General features: G+C 37.7%; 1 protein-coding gene and 1 pseudogene across 13 annotated transcripts in view; both read left to right on the plus strand.

Moving 5' to 3' along the window:
• SIPA1L1 (signal induced proliferation associated 1 like 1) overlaps positions 1–16,304 on the plus strand; it is a 417,008-nt gene that overhangs the window by 153,924 nt on the left and 246,780 nt on the right. The gene's annotated exons all lie outside the window — the stretch shown is intronic.
• LOC143651947 (farnesyl pyrophosphate synthase pseudogene) lies at positions 779–16,125 on the plus strand (annotated as a pseudogene).

The raw sequence follows: 16,304 nt of genomic DNA on the forward strand, positions 1-16,304 counted from the left end.
GCAGACAGGCTAGCCTCTCCAGAGCATCAGCTAGTTCCATCCCTCTATTGACATATTATCGACAGCCCCTGTTAGAAAAAGCCCAAATACCCCTAAAGAGTGGGATAGAAAAATCAAAGATGATGGTGGAGTTATACAGAGAAGGTAGAGCTTAACAAATGAGTATGATTGCTGAATCATTATATTCATATTTCCTTTAGTCTCCTGTATCTTGGAGCAGCTTGAAGTAAATACCAAAAATTGTGGAATTGTAACCCATACCAAACTCTGAAATCTGTTCTGTGACTAATTGTTGTGACTTACTTTGAAATGTGTTGCATTTTTGTATATATGTTATTTTTCACAGAAAATACACTTTGGATGATTACATGGTATGCAAGTATATAATATATATCAGCAAAATTAAAAAAAAATACCTAGGATTTAGGTGATATGGTTAAAATGATAGGAGAAAAGGCATTTGGGAGCAGAAATGCTATGAGAAGTCTAGAAATGATGTTCTAAAATGGATGCATTTGTTGGGGCACAGGAAGAAAGTATTAGGGCTGCTTTTTTTTTTTTTTTTTTTTTTTTTAAAGGAAAGACAGAGAGAAGGAAGGAAGGATAGAAGGAAGGAAGAGAGGAAGAAAGGGAAACATCTTTTAAACATTTTCTTGTTTTATTGTATTTTGTTTCTCCGTTTTTCGTTACATGGGCTGGGGCCGGGAATCGAACCGAGGTCCTCCGGCATAGCAGGCAAGCACTTTGCCCGCTGAGCCACCGCGGCCCGCCCTAGGGCTGCTTTTAAGCTATTCTGAGAAATAAGCTAAAATTTACTAATATTCAATATTAGAACTAAAATTGGGACCCTTGCTTGAGTCCTTTGTCAAATGACATGTCCCATTTGGAACACAAGCTATCCCGGGGATTGATTCTGTGACACTTCCTCAACACAGAGGAGAGGGGGTGGAGAAGGGCTCCTGTTCTCCCCTTGTTTGCTTTTAGTCTATTGTGACATGTTGCCTTTAACTCAGTAGACTTGTAGCTTATGTTAACTGATTTTAATGAAAGCAACAGCCACAAAATTGATTCCTGCAAAGAACCGTGAATTGAAGGTAATGTTGATAATGCGAATGTAAATGAGCTGTAGAAATCGCACAGAGCTGAGACTTCTCCCAATACAAGCTATTATCAGCTCTGAAGTTAACTGAAATGTGAATTTGCCTAAGAGAATTCAGTTCTGCTTTTTTGGAATTACTAAGTAGTTACAAACTTGCAAAATGTGAGAGATGGCTCTGATTTCCATCACCAGGCATGCGTTGAGTGCTTCAAGGGACCTGAGAATAATGTTCATCGTGGGTGGTTGTTATTTTCATGTAGTTCACTTTCTCTTTTGTTCATTCTATTCAAGAACTACATATTATTGACTATCTCTTAGGTACCAGGCACTTTGCTAGGGTGATGAGGGAGACAAAGCCTTTAAGGGCTCACATTCTAACAGGGTCTCAATCTTCTGCTAAAATGATAAAATAAGACTTTTTTTTTAGTTGTTAGGGATTTGTGGAGTAATCTCGGTCAACCCCATTACTAAATAATCAATTTACTACCCTGCTAGTCAGTTCCCACTATTAATATACCTATGAACCAAATGATTCCTCCGCTGACTTGGCATGATCAGACTTCACCTAAATAGCATCCAGGCTTTTCCTTTCTTCATTTGATTATTCATAGCTGTGTTCTTAGTTCTGATTTTCTAACTTGCATTTTTACCATCAGGCATTGCTGATTATTACAGCCTCAATAAAATCCCTTGAATTTGAGGCTCTGAGTCATTTGAAATGAATTTAGTTTCCTTAAAAAATTAAAAAAATGTTGTGTGTTAAAATCTGTGTATTGATTTTACTTTGAATGCAGAATGTCTTTACTGGCTCTAAGAATGGTAGAAACAAAAGCATCCTAGGCAACAGAAAAAAAGCACTACTGTGGCAGTGTCACATGACATCACCTTCCACTTTGACATCAAACTAAAAGGAGCAATCTTCCCTGTGCAAAAGAATCAAGGTTCAGTCATGCACAGTCAGGTAATTATTTTTAAGTACACATCTGAAAGAACACCACTGAGTGCCACTTTTTAAAGAATGGTGTTGTGTACACCTTTAGACTTGCGATATTGTGATGAAGGCAGACTTATTAAATACTCATCCGTTTTTGTGTACTATTCTCATCGAGTTAATCAGATCCAGAAGGCTTCTCTCTTGTTTAAAAATAACCTCTCTCCTTATGTTTGTAACTGAGTTATTTTGTATTAATTGGTGAGAGAATTAATGGTATTTGAAAGTTTAATGTATCTTTTTGCACACTCTTCCCCATCACCCTTTTTAGTATATATTGGGTGTTAGAGCCTTTAACAAGTAGGATTTCCCCAAGGGTATTAAAAATGAAAACATGGTCACAGTCATAATTTATGACAAATTATTTCAAGAGTAGAGAAAAGGAAATTCTCCCACTGTTTAAGTATTGAGGTCCTTTGGAAAAAAGAGAAGAATATGAAGGAAAAAATAAAATTATCCATTGCTTCATCATTAAAATAAAAATTTTTAATTTTTAAAGTTCTTTTAAAAGTAATATGTTTAAAAAGAAGTCATATATTTGTGATCATTTTATGCAATTGAATGCCCAGCACTAAATCATGTAGAACATACTTGAAAAAGGAAAAGAGCAGTCAATACAAGTGGGATGAGAGTAATATCTGTATTTATCTTTTTAGAAAAAAACTTTGGTTTTTCCTTCAAAATAGGTAAATAAAATGCTTTGGGGAAGTAGAAAGCTAAAGTATTTTGACTAAGCTAATGCATAGACTTGTCTTGGAAAGTGAATTTATCATTGTATTTTGAACTTCGGTTGAATCTTTTCTATTTATGTTCACAAGCTACTGTTCGCCTTCTCTCACTATATGGAGTTAGAATATCAGTTCTAACATGAGGCTTTTAGAAACTAAGATAGAATTACTGGCATATTTAGATGCACCAACGCTTTGTTGATGTTAGTGATGACAAAGTGCAGACGTTCTCAATGAAACCATTTCCTTGACCTTTTCCTTTTATATAGGTAGGAGCTCTTCAAGTTTTAAAACAAATTGTTTGTGCATTGGATTTTTTTCTGTCTAGGAAATGGAGGGCATATGTGAAACCCCTTAGGCTGAGAGGAGACTAGGTTTTAGTAGACAAACCTTGGATGTTCTGGTTCATGCAGCTGTTTTTCTGATGATTCACCTGCTTTGTAACACCAACATCTTAAAAGTCAGTCGTCAAAATGACTAGAACCATTGAGCTCTGTTAAAATATTGGTATTCTTGCAGTCATTTTTTGTGACTTGAGCAGGTGAACTCTGGAAAGAAAAGATTTTATGGTCCTTGTTTTAAAATATTTTATAAATAAACTTGGTTTAAATAAAATATGTGATATGCAGATTTTTTCAGCCTGTAGCTTATTACTTCATGGTCTTATAAGTCCTTTTCACAGAGCAAGAGTTTTTAATTTTTTTGTTGTTCAGTTTATTACTTATTTAGTGGATTATGCTATGGGGTTATGTCTAAGAACTCATTGCCTAACATGAGGTCATGAAGACTTTCTTGTTTTCTGCTAACAGTTTAAACATTTTACATTGAATCAATGAGCTGTTTTGAGTTAAATTTTATATAAGGTGTGAAGTTTAAGGTCAAGGTTCATTTTTCTGCATGTGGATGTCCAATTGTTCCAAACCATTTGTTGAAAAGAAAATTCTTTATTGAAATTTCCTCTCCCTTAGAGTTTTACTTGGCTCTGGTCTCTGCTGCTACTTTTGCCCTTTGTGATTGCCTTTGTACTTGGGAGTGAGGGGGGGAAGGTAGGGAAATTGGGGGATTTCGCTCTACTCTTTCTAGCATTCAGAATTCTCTTCCCTGCTACCCTGCACTAGAACTAAAAGGATTTGCTTTTCTTGTCTGTACCCTGATGCTTACTGTGGGTATGCCTGGAGTCTAGGCCTGGGGATTCCAGAGGAAAAAAATAACAGTTACCATCAGTATGGTGGTAATTAGAATTCTGGTTATCTTCCCCAATCATCCTGCTGTCACTTACTTTTCAGAGCTCTCAAATAACTGCTTCGTGTATTTGGTCTGAGGGTGTTAACAGGTATAGTCGGTGGAGAGACAGGGTTAGTATACTTCCTCCATCTTACCGAGAACTGGACCCCATCTTTGTTGTTCTACAATGCAAAATTTGGAGTAGTTTTTTGGGCAAGTTTACATACATCTTGAAACAGTAGCTATTGTGGACAGTTGTTTCTGTTACACTCTTTTAAAATTATAATGGGCTTTCTTTTGCTATTCCTCCTTACCAAAAATATTAACAATTCAAAGTGAGCATGTGCAAATATCCATTTAGTGCCATTTGTTTTTCAGTGCAGGAGCATACCTGCATGCACTTGGGACACCCATAGTCGTTTATTGTTCTGTTCGAATTTTGGTTCTCATCTTTTGTTTCATTGAGAATTGTCTGACTTTAAGCCCTCAATATCCAAATGTCGAATTGCCTCTGAGATGTCATGATGATTAGACTTCATTCTGAACCGCGTGCATAAACTTTAAGAGGAATTAGAGAACTTGGCGAAGTCCATAGAGGAGGAGCTAATGATTAACTTATTCGTTCTTTACTGACTTTGAATAAATGTGAACTAAATATATAATTATCCAGACAGCTGGTGAAAACAAATATAGCTCAGTGAATCCCTAGTGAAAACAACTACATGGGAAAAACCATTAAAAATGAGTGAGAGGAAATCTACTATAGGTGATCATAACAGCAAGGAGTAGATAATTAGAATGACCAAATTTAAGTTAGTTAAGAACAACTCATTTGGCATTTTAATGATGGAAAATGAAATATGAAGATGGTAGCTAGTTGGATAATCCTGTGATATCTCTTCTTATGTATATCCACAATGTCAATTAACTGTTGATGCACTCAGGCTTTTGGTGTCTATTTTCTACAAGTTAGTGCCTTGAAGGCCCACTATCTTTCGTAGTTTTCGCCATGCTTTTATTAGTAAAACTAGTAACAATTGGCAGTGTTTATGGAGCTCTTGTACCAGGCCCAGTGCTGAGCACCTCACATGGGTTATCTTGTGTCTTCCGCACAACAGCCCTGTTAGGCTGGTCCTTGTATGTACTCAGGATTTGAATTTAGATGGTCAGGCTCTAGAGCCTTTGTTCTTTTTTTTTTTTTTTTAACTTTTTTTATTAATTAGAAAAAATTAACAAACAAAACATTAAGATATCATTCCATTCTACATATACAATCAGTAATTCTTAATATCATCACATAGTTGCATATTCATCATTTCTTAGAACATTTGCATCGATTTAGAAAAAGAAAGAAAAAGACAACAGAAAAAGAAATAAAACAATAATAGAGAAAAAAAAGATTGTATATACCATACCCCTTACCCCTCGCTTTCATTTACCACTAGCATTTCAAACTAAATTTATTTTAACATTTGTTCCCCCCTATTATTTATTTTTATTCCATATGTTCTACTCTTCTGTTGATATAGTAGCTAAAAGGAGCATCAGACACAAGGTTTTCACATTCACAGAGTCTCATTGTGAAAGCTATATCATTGTTCAGTCATCATCAAGAAACATGGCTACTGGAACACAGCTCTACATTTTCAGGCAGTTCCCTCCAGCCTCTCCGCTACATCTTGAACAACAAGGTGATATCTACTTAATGCATAAGAATAACCTCCAGGATAACCTCTCGACTCTGTTTGGAATCTCTCAGCCATTGACACTTAGTCTCATTTCACTCTTCCCCCTTTGGTCGAGAATGTTCTCTAAATCCCTTGATGTTAATTCTGAGCTCATTCTAGGGTTTTTCTCAGTCCCTTGATGCTGAGTCTCCGCTCATTCCAGGATCTCTGTCCCACGTTGCCAGGAAGGTCCACACCCCTGGGAGTCATGTCCCACGCAGAGAGGGGGAGGGTGGTGAGACTGCTCGTCCTGTTGGCTGGAGAGAGAGGCCACATGTGAGCAACAAAAGAGGTAGAGCCTTTGTTCTTAATCCTTCTGCTGTAGATTGACCAGTTGAAGGACCAAACAAGAACCAGCCTACAGGAACAGAGTGCTTTGCTCCTCGAATGAATGGAGATAAGAAATCTGATGCTTATGCCCAAGGAAAGCAGAATTTCATCCAGCACTTCTCCCAGATACTCAAGGTGCTAACCAAGGTTGAGATGGGGCACCCAGAGAGAGGAGATTCTATTGCCTGGCTGAAGGAGATCCTGGAGTACAATGCCATTGGAGGCAAGAACAATTGGGGTTTGCAGTGCTGGCAGTTTTCCAGAAGCTAGAGGAGCCAAAGAAGCAGGATGCTGATAGTCTCCAGCAGACCCTGACAGTGGGCTGGTATGTGAAACTGCTCTAAGCTTTTATCCGGGTGCCTGACAACACCATGGATTCATTCCTCACCCCAATGGGGACAGCCCTGCTGGTGTCAGAAGCCAGGCATAGTTTCAGATGCCCTTAATGATGCCGTGTTGCAGGAAGCATGTAACTACCATACACTGAAGCTCTACTGCTGGGAGCAGCCCTATTATCTGAACCTGATTGAGCTGTTTCTGCAGGTTTCCTATAAGACTGAAATTGGTCAGACTCTGGACCTCATCACAGCCCCCCAGGGCAATGTCAATCTTGGCAGATTCACTGAAAAGAGGTACAAATCATTGTCAAGTATAAGACAGCTTTCTACTTCTACCTTCCTGTAGCTGCTGCCATGTATGTGGTAGGCATTGACGGGGAGAAGGAGCACGCCCATGCCAAGAAGATGCTTCTGGAGATGGGAGGGTTCTTTCAGATTCGGATGATTACCTTGACCTTTTTGTGAACCCCCATGTGACTGGCAAGGTTGGCGCTGACATCCAAGACAACAAGTGCAGTTGCTGTTGGTTCAGTGTCTACAGCGGCATCTTTGGAACAGTGCTAGATCCTGCAGGAGGATTATGGGCAGAAGGAGGTTGAGAAGGTGGCCTAGGTGAAGGTGCTTTAGGGCGAGCTGGGGCTGCTAGCTGTCTTTACACAGTATGAGGAAGACAGTACAGCAGCCTTCTGGGTCTCATCAAGCAGCACTCTGAGTCCCTACCTCTGATTATCTTCTTGGGGCTGGCACACAAGATTTACAAGTGGAAAAACTGATCCAGAGACTATGAGGGGGGAGAGGAGAGGGTCTTAATAAATTTATTCTAATCGTCAAAAAGAAAAAAAGATTAACCAGTTGAATGGGGGGAAAATTCTGGGAGGAAGGGACTGGGAAGTTCAAACTAAGTATTAAAAATTACCTATGCATTTTATAAAAGTGAAGGGTATTTTGACTAGGTGTGTAGAGGCTGCAAAAATCAGCTAGTTTCATTGATGACCTAGTTTAAAGCAAGGAAAGGATGTGAACATTCTCATTTATATGATTCATTATGTCAACAGAACATTTCTTCTGCTAGTTTTGCCAATGACAACCTGGTATAATTAACCACATTTTATCACCACCCTCTTCCTGAGTACATCTCACTCCATAGAATTGTGCCACAGTGAGGCTCATTTATTCAATTCCAGAGAATCAAATGCAAAGGGAGACTTAGACCTGTTTGGCTTCAAGGACTGAAGAATTTGGCAATTTTTTCGTAGGGATAATTTAGGGTCCTGACGCATTTAATTTTTTAAACTTTCCGAATGATCTTACGGAGATGAGTCTGTGTTTGTATCTTCTCTTATTTCTTCCTCCCTCTCATCCACATTAATTAAACCAGTTGGTTGGTTTTATACCTCAGGAAAGAATAGGACCCTTAAGGAATTGAGGAATGGTATTAACATCCTGTCCAGATGGATATTTGTGCCTGAATGTTCATGTTTATACACATTTTTCTTTGTAAATGTACAGGCTACAGCCAACTTGGAATTAGTCAGACAACTTGTGTGGGATTTTTCTTTTTTACAGACATTTTTCAGCGTACAGCTAAGCACAGATAAGATTCTTTTTCGATGCCTATGGAGCTGTCTTGCCCCGCCTCCCCGTTTTTTAAAAACTTTTTTTATCATATACTGTAACATATATTCAAAGAAAAAAAGCAATAGTTTTCAAAGTACTCTTCAACAAGTAGCTACAGGGCAGATTCCAGAGTCTGTCATGGGCTACCATAGCATCAACTCAGATTTTTCCTTCTAGCTGCTCCAGGACATTGGAGGCTAGAAGGAATAAATATTTTTTTAGCATCACAGTTGAATCTTTTTGTGAAAAATAACATATATATGAAAAATCAATAAATTTCAAAGCACAGCACAACAGTTAGATGTAAAACAGATTTCAGAGTTTGGTATAAGTTACAATTCTACAGTTTTAGGTTTTTACATCTAGCTGCTATAAGATCCTAAAGACTAAAAGAAATATCAGTTTAATGATTCGGCAATCATTATTCATTTGTTAAACCCTGCCTTCTCCATATAACTCCACTATCACCTTTGATCTTTCTGTCCCACTCTTTTAGGGGTATTTGTGCCATGGCTGTTCTAAGTTTTTCATGTTGGAAGGGCTGTCAATAATATGGGTTGGGAGATAGAACTAGGTGATATTCTGGAAAAGCTGGGCCCTCTAGGTTTCAGCATTTATCTGGTCCAGAAATCTTGCTCCCCTTTTGACTTCATAGTTATAGTCTTTGGGGGAAAAGTCTTAGAAATGGTCAAACTTTGGGGATGCAAGGGTAGGTCAGTGGTAGAATTCTTGCCTGCCCTGCGGAGACCTGGGTTTGATTCCCGGTCCATGCACTTCCCAAAAAAACAAACAAGCAAAACAAAAAAAGTACAAACAAACTTAAAAAATCAACAAATCGTGTTGCAATAACAAGATACTCACATGTAATAATAATGAAATGTGGCCACACCATACAGCATACAAAAAAAAATTGGGGGCTGTTAAAATTTTATTTTTTACCTAAGTCTGAAACTTGTTTTAGATAGTAGTTTGCCCACATTGCATGGGCAAATGATAAGAGTTTAAGACACAGGTTTTCTTTTAGTAGCAGCTGGCTATAAATAGAGGCATTTGGCTATGAAACCAGTAGTGGGGATCATGCTCTGTATATGTTACGGTGAAGTTGCATGCTCCTTTTTCTGAAAATGTCTCCAAATTTACCTTTCTTTTACAATCTTTGTAAAAGCATTGTACCATACTTTGTGAGAATTTAGAAACCAGGCCACTTGATTCTACTTTTCTGGAACCATTGATATTATTGGGGAGATGACAAGTATAGAAAACCTTCCCTAGAGCTAAGGGAAACCTAGCTTAACTGTAATTCCTTAGAGCTTGAGTGAACTTAAAAGTATGAATTGAAACTCTGAAGCCTTATTCTTGTTTACCTGGATTACTGGTTTACCATCCTCTGAACTCAGTTCATTTTCTGCATTTTCACCAGTGTTTTTGTACAAGATCATGTCTAACCTTGTCATTTTTCAGGTTACAATGTTTATGAGGCTCCTCATAGCCCACAGGAGAAACTCCAAAATTTTTCATGTGACTTTCAAGTCCACCGATGGAAACCTTGTGGCCTGGGCAGCCGCATCACCTACCACTGGTCTCTGTGATGAACTCGTTACTTGTGATAAATTAGGCTGCCTCTCACCTCGGAGTATTCATGCTGTTCCCTTTTAGCTCTTCCCTTTCCACCTCATTGTTCTGTCAGATTTTGCTCAAGGGTTTCCTTCCTTCCGACACCCATAGGCTGGGCTGTGTGCCCACCTCTGCACTCCCGCAGCACTGTTTACCTCTCTCCTTCTCTGTCCCTGTATGGTATCCATTCATTTGAGGGAATTGTCACTTCTTTAAGATCAGGGGACCATACCTCAATTACCTGTGCATCTCAAGCCCAGTATAGAAACTGACACATAGTAGATACTATACTTATAATGTATTAATATAATGTTGAACAAATGATCAGGTTTTTGAGATATTAGGCTCCTCTCACTAGAAGTATTTCAGGGAGATGCTGAGAGGACTCTGTTCTTAGAGGTTACTCTACCTCTCATTTTGTTTTTTATTTTATTTTATACTTTTAGTTGGACAGGATTTTTTTAAATTAAACTTTGTTCTCTTTTATCTTCTAACACTTTAAAATAACCCAGTTACTTAAGTATTTAAAATCTTTTTTTGTGATTAGCATCATATTAATAGCTACTAAATGCCTTATTATTTGTCAGACCTTTGGTAGGTTCTTTATATATATTAGCGCTAATTTTTCCAGCAGTACTAGAAGAAATTGATAGATTATTTTCATTTTTTAGTTGGAGAAACCCGAGGCCCAGAGAAAGATAAATTAGTTTGCTCAAGGTTTTACGTACAGTTAGCAATTATTAGAACAAGGATTCAGATCTGAAGTTTGAACGTGAACAAACTTTTGCTATACCACTTTGCCCATAAAGAGAGTTGATATAACTGTAAAGATCCTCCATACAGCAGGAATTCCATGATTGTCAAGCAGTAGTACGTGACAGTAAGCTTACTGTTAATTTGGCAATGATCCATTTGAAATAGAAAGGCATAGTCTTAAAAAATAAAAAATAAATAGAGAAATATAACTATTTTCTGTTTAATTTCTCTATTTGAATTTTGTTTCTAGCTTTGAATAAAACCTACACATTGAGGTAAGTTAAAGTGGAGAAGTTGAGTTTTCTTTTGTTTGGTGAGAAAATGTAGAAATTTCTGATTCTTCCAAAGATGAGTCTCCCCAACACCAATCCTAGCTCTCTGGAATTACTTTGCTTATATTTATGTTAGGCATAATCCTGTAGCTATTTTGATTGGAAAAGGGTACAATAGCATTTCCACACACACAAAAATAATTTAGAAACATATCTACCTATATCAGGGGAGTTGCTGTAAAGTATCTATACCTTTAGAAAATAACATGATAGTGGTATCAGGTAGATTAAGAGTAGTATAATATTTGAATTGCAACGTGAGTCTATGCTAGCAAGCACTGGCAACCAAGAATTACTTCAGATCATAGATCCTCAGACATACCCTAGCAGTTCCTGACTTACAGGGAAGGTTTTGTCAGTAGTTTGTTTTTGCATTGTGTTATATTGATGTTTTTCCTACACTCCCACGTTCTCAGAATGTTCTGCCGGCCTCATGTACTCTCCCTAGTTCATTGTCCAGAGTAGATCAGATGTTTCAAGGACTAGATGTCTTTTATGCCCAATAAAAAAATTGGAAAACATATCATTTATTTATTTTTATTTTTTTATTTTTTAACTGCAGATTTTATTGAGATGCATTCACACACCATATAATCCATCCAAAGTATACAATGTCAGATAGTATCATTACCTAGTTGTGCAGTCATCATTACACTCAATTTTAGGCCATGAAAAGAATACAAATAAACATAAAAAAAGAAAACCCAAAATACCCCATGCCCCTCAGCCCCCATTATTGACACCTAGTATTAGTGTGATATACTTGTTACTGTTTATGTAAGAATATTAAGATATTACTGCTAACTGAGTATGTAGTTGCAATAGGTACTTCCCCCATATACCACTCTATTATTTTTGCTTTGTACAAGTGTTTTTGCATTTGTGCTAGTTCATGAAATAACTTATTTATATTTGTAGTGTTGATATACTTTTAATTTAAAAATGTTTAATAATTGTTTAGATGTGTGATTTAAACAAGAAGTTAATGAATTATTAAATATTGCTGTAATACTGTAAATGAATTTGAAACTGCATTTTGCTGTATCTCACCAAGTACACATTGAATGTTTTCTAGCATCTGCAATGAAATTTGTATTTGACTGGTGAGAATGGGGATCTAATTAAGCAAGTTTTGATTTTCTCACATAAAACTTCTAGGGGAACTGTTTAGGGGGGTGCTTCCCCTAAGTTACCAGAGACCAGGGTCTCCTGACTTTCAGCATCTTAGTGTAAAGCATTTGCCCTTACAACCGCAGGACATTGTTGAAACTCCCGCCAAGCTGTCTGCAAGAGGAAGGGAAAGCAAAGGGAGCGAAAGGGACTTCCCAGAAGCCCTACTCAGTGACTTCTCTTTGAAACTTCTTGGCCGCCATTGCCTTCAAGGGAGGCTCAGATGTGGTGTTTAAGTGGGCACATTGCCAGCTCAAACAGAACGAAGTATCTATTACTAAAGAAGAGGGGAGTGGGGAGTGGGGAGTGGAAATTGGGTTTGAAAGAGTTGACTCTCTGCCACAAGATGCAAAAAAAATTTTTGTAAGTCTTAAATCTGCCAGACCATCTTCTCAGTTTTTAAAGGGATGTGTATTTAAAGGTATTTTAAAGAAGTAGTTCAGCTTTTTCCAGTCCATTGCTATGCTTTTGTGAAAATCTTAATGTATTTTTATTATTCTCCGGTAAATAATCTTATTAAATTATAAATACTAATAACCTGGACTTAAAAATAGAGCAGGACTGGTATTACCTGCTTCAGATTAACAAATTCTTTCATACCTCTCTTGAAGGCACACATTTCAGAAACATTTTTGAAAACCCACCAGGTCTTTGTTTTTTTCTTGCAGAGCCCTCCTTTAGATAGTTATAACTCTAGAAATCTCAGTCGCTCAGGTGTTAAGAATTTGTTCAGGGAAGGTGCAGTCACTGTCTAGTACTAGATTCTGTCATGCTTTTCTGATGGACTGTATTAGGGTTCTGTTGAGAAACAGAATCAACAGGAAATATTCGTAAATATAAAATTTGTAAAAGTGTCTCCCGTAACCATGGAAACGTAGAGTCCAAAATCTGCAGGGCAGGCTGTAAAACTGACGATTCCGATGGAGGGTCTGGACGAACTCCACAGGAGAGGCTCGCCGGCCAAAGCAGGAAAGAGAGAGCCCGTCTCTTCTGAATCCTTCTTGAAATAAGGCTTCCAGTGATGAGATTAAGCATCACTCATTGCAGAAGGCACTCCCCTTGGCTGATTACAAGTGGAATCAGCTGTGGTTGTGGCCAACGTGATCATGACTTAATTCTATGAAATGACCTCTTAGCAAAAGACAGGCCAGCACTTGCCCAACCAGACAAACAGGTACCACCACTTGGCCAAGGTGACACATGACCCTGATCATGACATGGAACACGGTCTTTCTTTTGTATTGAATTTTCCTGCCTGGACCTTCTCTGCATGGAACATTTTGCCTACCCCCTTCAACCTGGGTAGGATCAAATTCAGTTGATCCATCAGGTTTCATTTGCTTTCCCTTTCCTACATGCATCTTCCCCACCCACTGTGCCCTCCTGGCTGGTGTAGTGGTGGAGAATACCCCTCCCAAGTGTTCTCTTAGCCTCTGTATCTGCGAGCTTTTGAGTAAATGAGATAGTCCATGTAAAACACTCGGCAGTGCCTGGCCATTTCAGAGGAAGCACATATTATGTACAGCCATTATTTTTTTTCACACAGCAATGTAACTGCTTCTGTGCTTTTCTTTTGCTTTTCTGAATGATAAATTCCTTGAAGGCAGTGGCCTTGTTTTGCTTGTTAAAGCTGCTCGTGGCCTCTGTGTCTGCATGTGGCACATCGTAGGGGTTCAGTAAATGTTGGATGAGTGAGTGTGAGTGGCTGATGGGAAGAGGAAAAAGGAGGACTGGAGTGCTTCTGTATCCATTTTCATCCTATGCAGCCATGAGGCGGTGAGGTCTGAACATCCTGGAGGCAGAGAACAGGGCACCTGAGCCCAACAGGGACTGACAGTTTCTCCACCTTGCTTGGTCTTACTGAATGAGCTGGCCCTCATTCAGATACCATGGTGTAATTCAGAGCTATAAAATTATCTGTCATTTTGAGACTCTTAATTTAGAACCTTTCTGTTCATTTGCTTCAAGTTGTTCATTTAATATTTACTGAGTACCTGCTATGTACTGGGTTCTAGAGCTGCAAATGTGAACAAAACTTGTCCTTACTTTTAAGTTTTTCTAGGCTGTTGAAGAAGACAGACTGATAGGCAGATACGTGCACCTCATTTTCAGTGTGTAAGTGTTTAAATAAGAGATAAAGAGCATGAACAGAGGAGGGACTTGTGAGTCATATATTTTGTTTCCTCCTTAAGAATATTGTTCTTTTAATGGAAGGTGAGTGCTGTTAAGTTCTGTTGTTTTAGAAATTTTATAAGGTTTTTTTTGTACTAATACAAGTGAGACCCCAGATTCAACATCAGAGGTGATTACAAAGCCTCTGTAGCAACAGTAACTTTGACCCCACTTCCTGGGTATAACAGCTCCAGAGAAAGGCTGTTTAAGATCTCCTTTTTGAATTCCTGATATACAGCCTGGAGGTGATTGCAGGGAGTAAGGTGGCTACAGGAAGTATCACGTTCTAGAAGGTGGAAGGAGGGAGGGAAAAAGGATAAAATTCTGAACAAAGTCAGATTCCTTTAAGCAACTTTTCTGTAAGTTGCTCAAAACACGTAAACTTGCTTCCTGTCTGCCTGAACTTAATCATGTGGCCTCACCCCGCTGCACGGAAAGCTATGAAAAGTGGACTTTTGACAAGGTGCATTGCTACCTCCAGAACATTAGTGGTTCTGTAAAGCGTAGTGGGAGACTAGATATAAAGTAGCAGCAAGCAGCTTTAGACACTGTGCAGTAAATGTTCTCTGAATGGATGCATGAATAAATGGAATGTGACCAAATTATGGTTTTTGGTGCAGTTGCTGTCCTTTTATGTTTCATGCTGTAGAGTTCTTTTTAATCTTAAAATCAAATTGATTTTTCAGATGTTTAGAAAATGAAGTATTTGGATTTGCTCTGCCCTTGGAATCACAGCATTAGTTTATCATTAGACACCAGAATTTAGGCAAAGAGAAGACAGGTATTGTATGCGAACGTACATATAAAAACATCTGGTATTTTTACTTCTATTATTGATTCATAACCCATATTTAAATGGGTTTTACTGAATTATTGTTACTTTGGTTTATAGAAATAAAATATGTAATTTTATGTTTATAGATGTTCTTTCAGAGATTTATTCATTTTATTTTCTCACCTCTGTCCTGGTTGTCATTTTCCTAATGTGAATTTTAAAATTGACAGTGCACGATTTCCTAAGTAGTACAATATGCTAATAGCATCCTTGAAAAATAAATTTTTTTTTTTTAATTCTGGAAGTTCTCAGTGCTTTGAGGCTTCCTCAAAATTGAGGACAACAAAAATTTCTGAAAGATTTATCAGTCAGTGCTATAATTTTTGACTGATGTCATGATAGGAAATTCATGCTTTTCTTTTATCTTCCAGTTTCTGAATAAAAAATGCCAAAGAAAACTCTTTCTTCATTGTCAGAGAGATGATTTTGGTCAGTGTGCCCTGAGAACTTGTACTTTTAAAAAAGAAGCATGCTGCTTTTGTTGGCATCTTTGAGATGAGACTTGCGTACTATGCACTCATTGAAAAATGCTGTATTACTTCATTCTATTGTGCAGAGCAGTTGGAAATTGGTGATGTGATTGGTGATGTGAAAAATGGACTGCATTTATTAATTATGAGAAAAAGTAAATTTCAGGGACCCTCAGCTGTGGGATGGCTCTTTCTTCACAGCTGCTGCTCCTTCTTTTCTGGAGGACGCCAGTTGCTTAAGAGAAGGCTTTGTCTAGTGTGTATAAAATGAACTTTGTTCAGACCTCCCTCAAGCAACTTTAACTGTGTAAGGGTCCAGCCGGACATTCCTCATTAGATAAAAATTGAAATGCAGGGCAAATTTAGAACCCAACTATATTAGCTTAAAATTAGTGTCTTAGAGAATTGACCTGGTTCATTTGGGGCTTGGGGATCTGATAGACTATTTCTTGTAATTCACATAGCTCTGAAACTTACCCTCTGAAAGGCAGTGTGTGTGCATTTGAGGCTAGATGAAGCCAGTGTGCTTGTAACTTGGGATAGAGTCTTCTTGTCATACATCAGTTTATTCAGTTGATACTCATTATATTCACCATAGGATAGAATCTGAATCCTGTACACTGATTTTATAAATAAAATGAAATTAAATTTAATTTAGGAAATTAAAAAATATATTAAAAATTAAATTTTTTAATTTCCTTTAAAATTAGGAAATATTTTAATAAAGTTACTCTGGTGTATAAAAGGATGACTACTTTTTTTTTTTCTTTTCAATTTAGAACGAGAAATTTTAGATTTTGCATTTTGGATGAGTTTGTTATTCTTCCTCAGAAATCAGAATGTAGACTCCTTGAGGGCTGGGGATTTTGTCTTACTCATTGCAGTATGCCCATGAACTTGA

This window comes from Tamandua tetradactyla, chromosome 12, assembly GCF_023851605.1.
Source record: "Tamandua tetradactyla isolate mTamTet1 chromosome 12, mTamTet1.pri, whole genome shotgun sequence".
Lineage (NCBI taxonomy): Eukaryota > Metazoa > Chordata > Mammalia > Pilosa > Myrmecophagidae > Tamandua > Tamandua tetradactyla.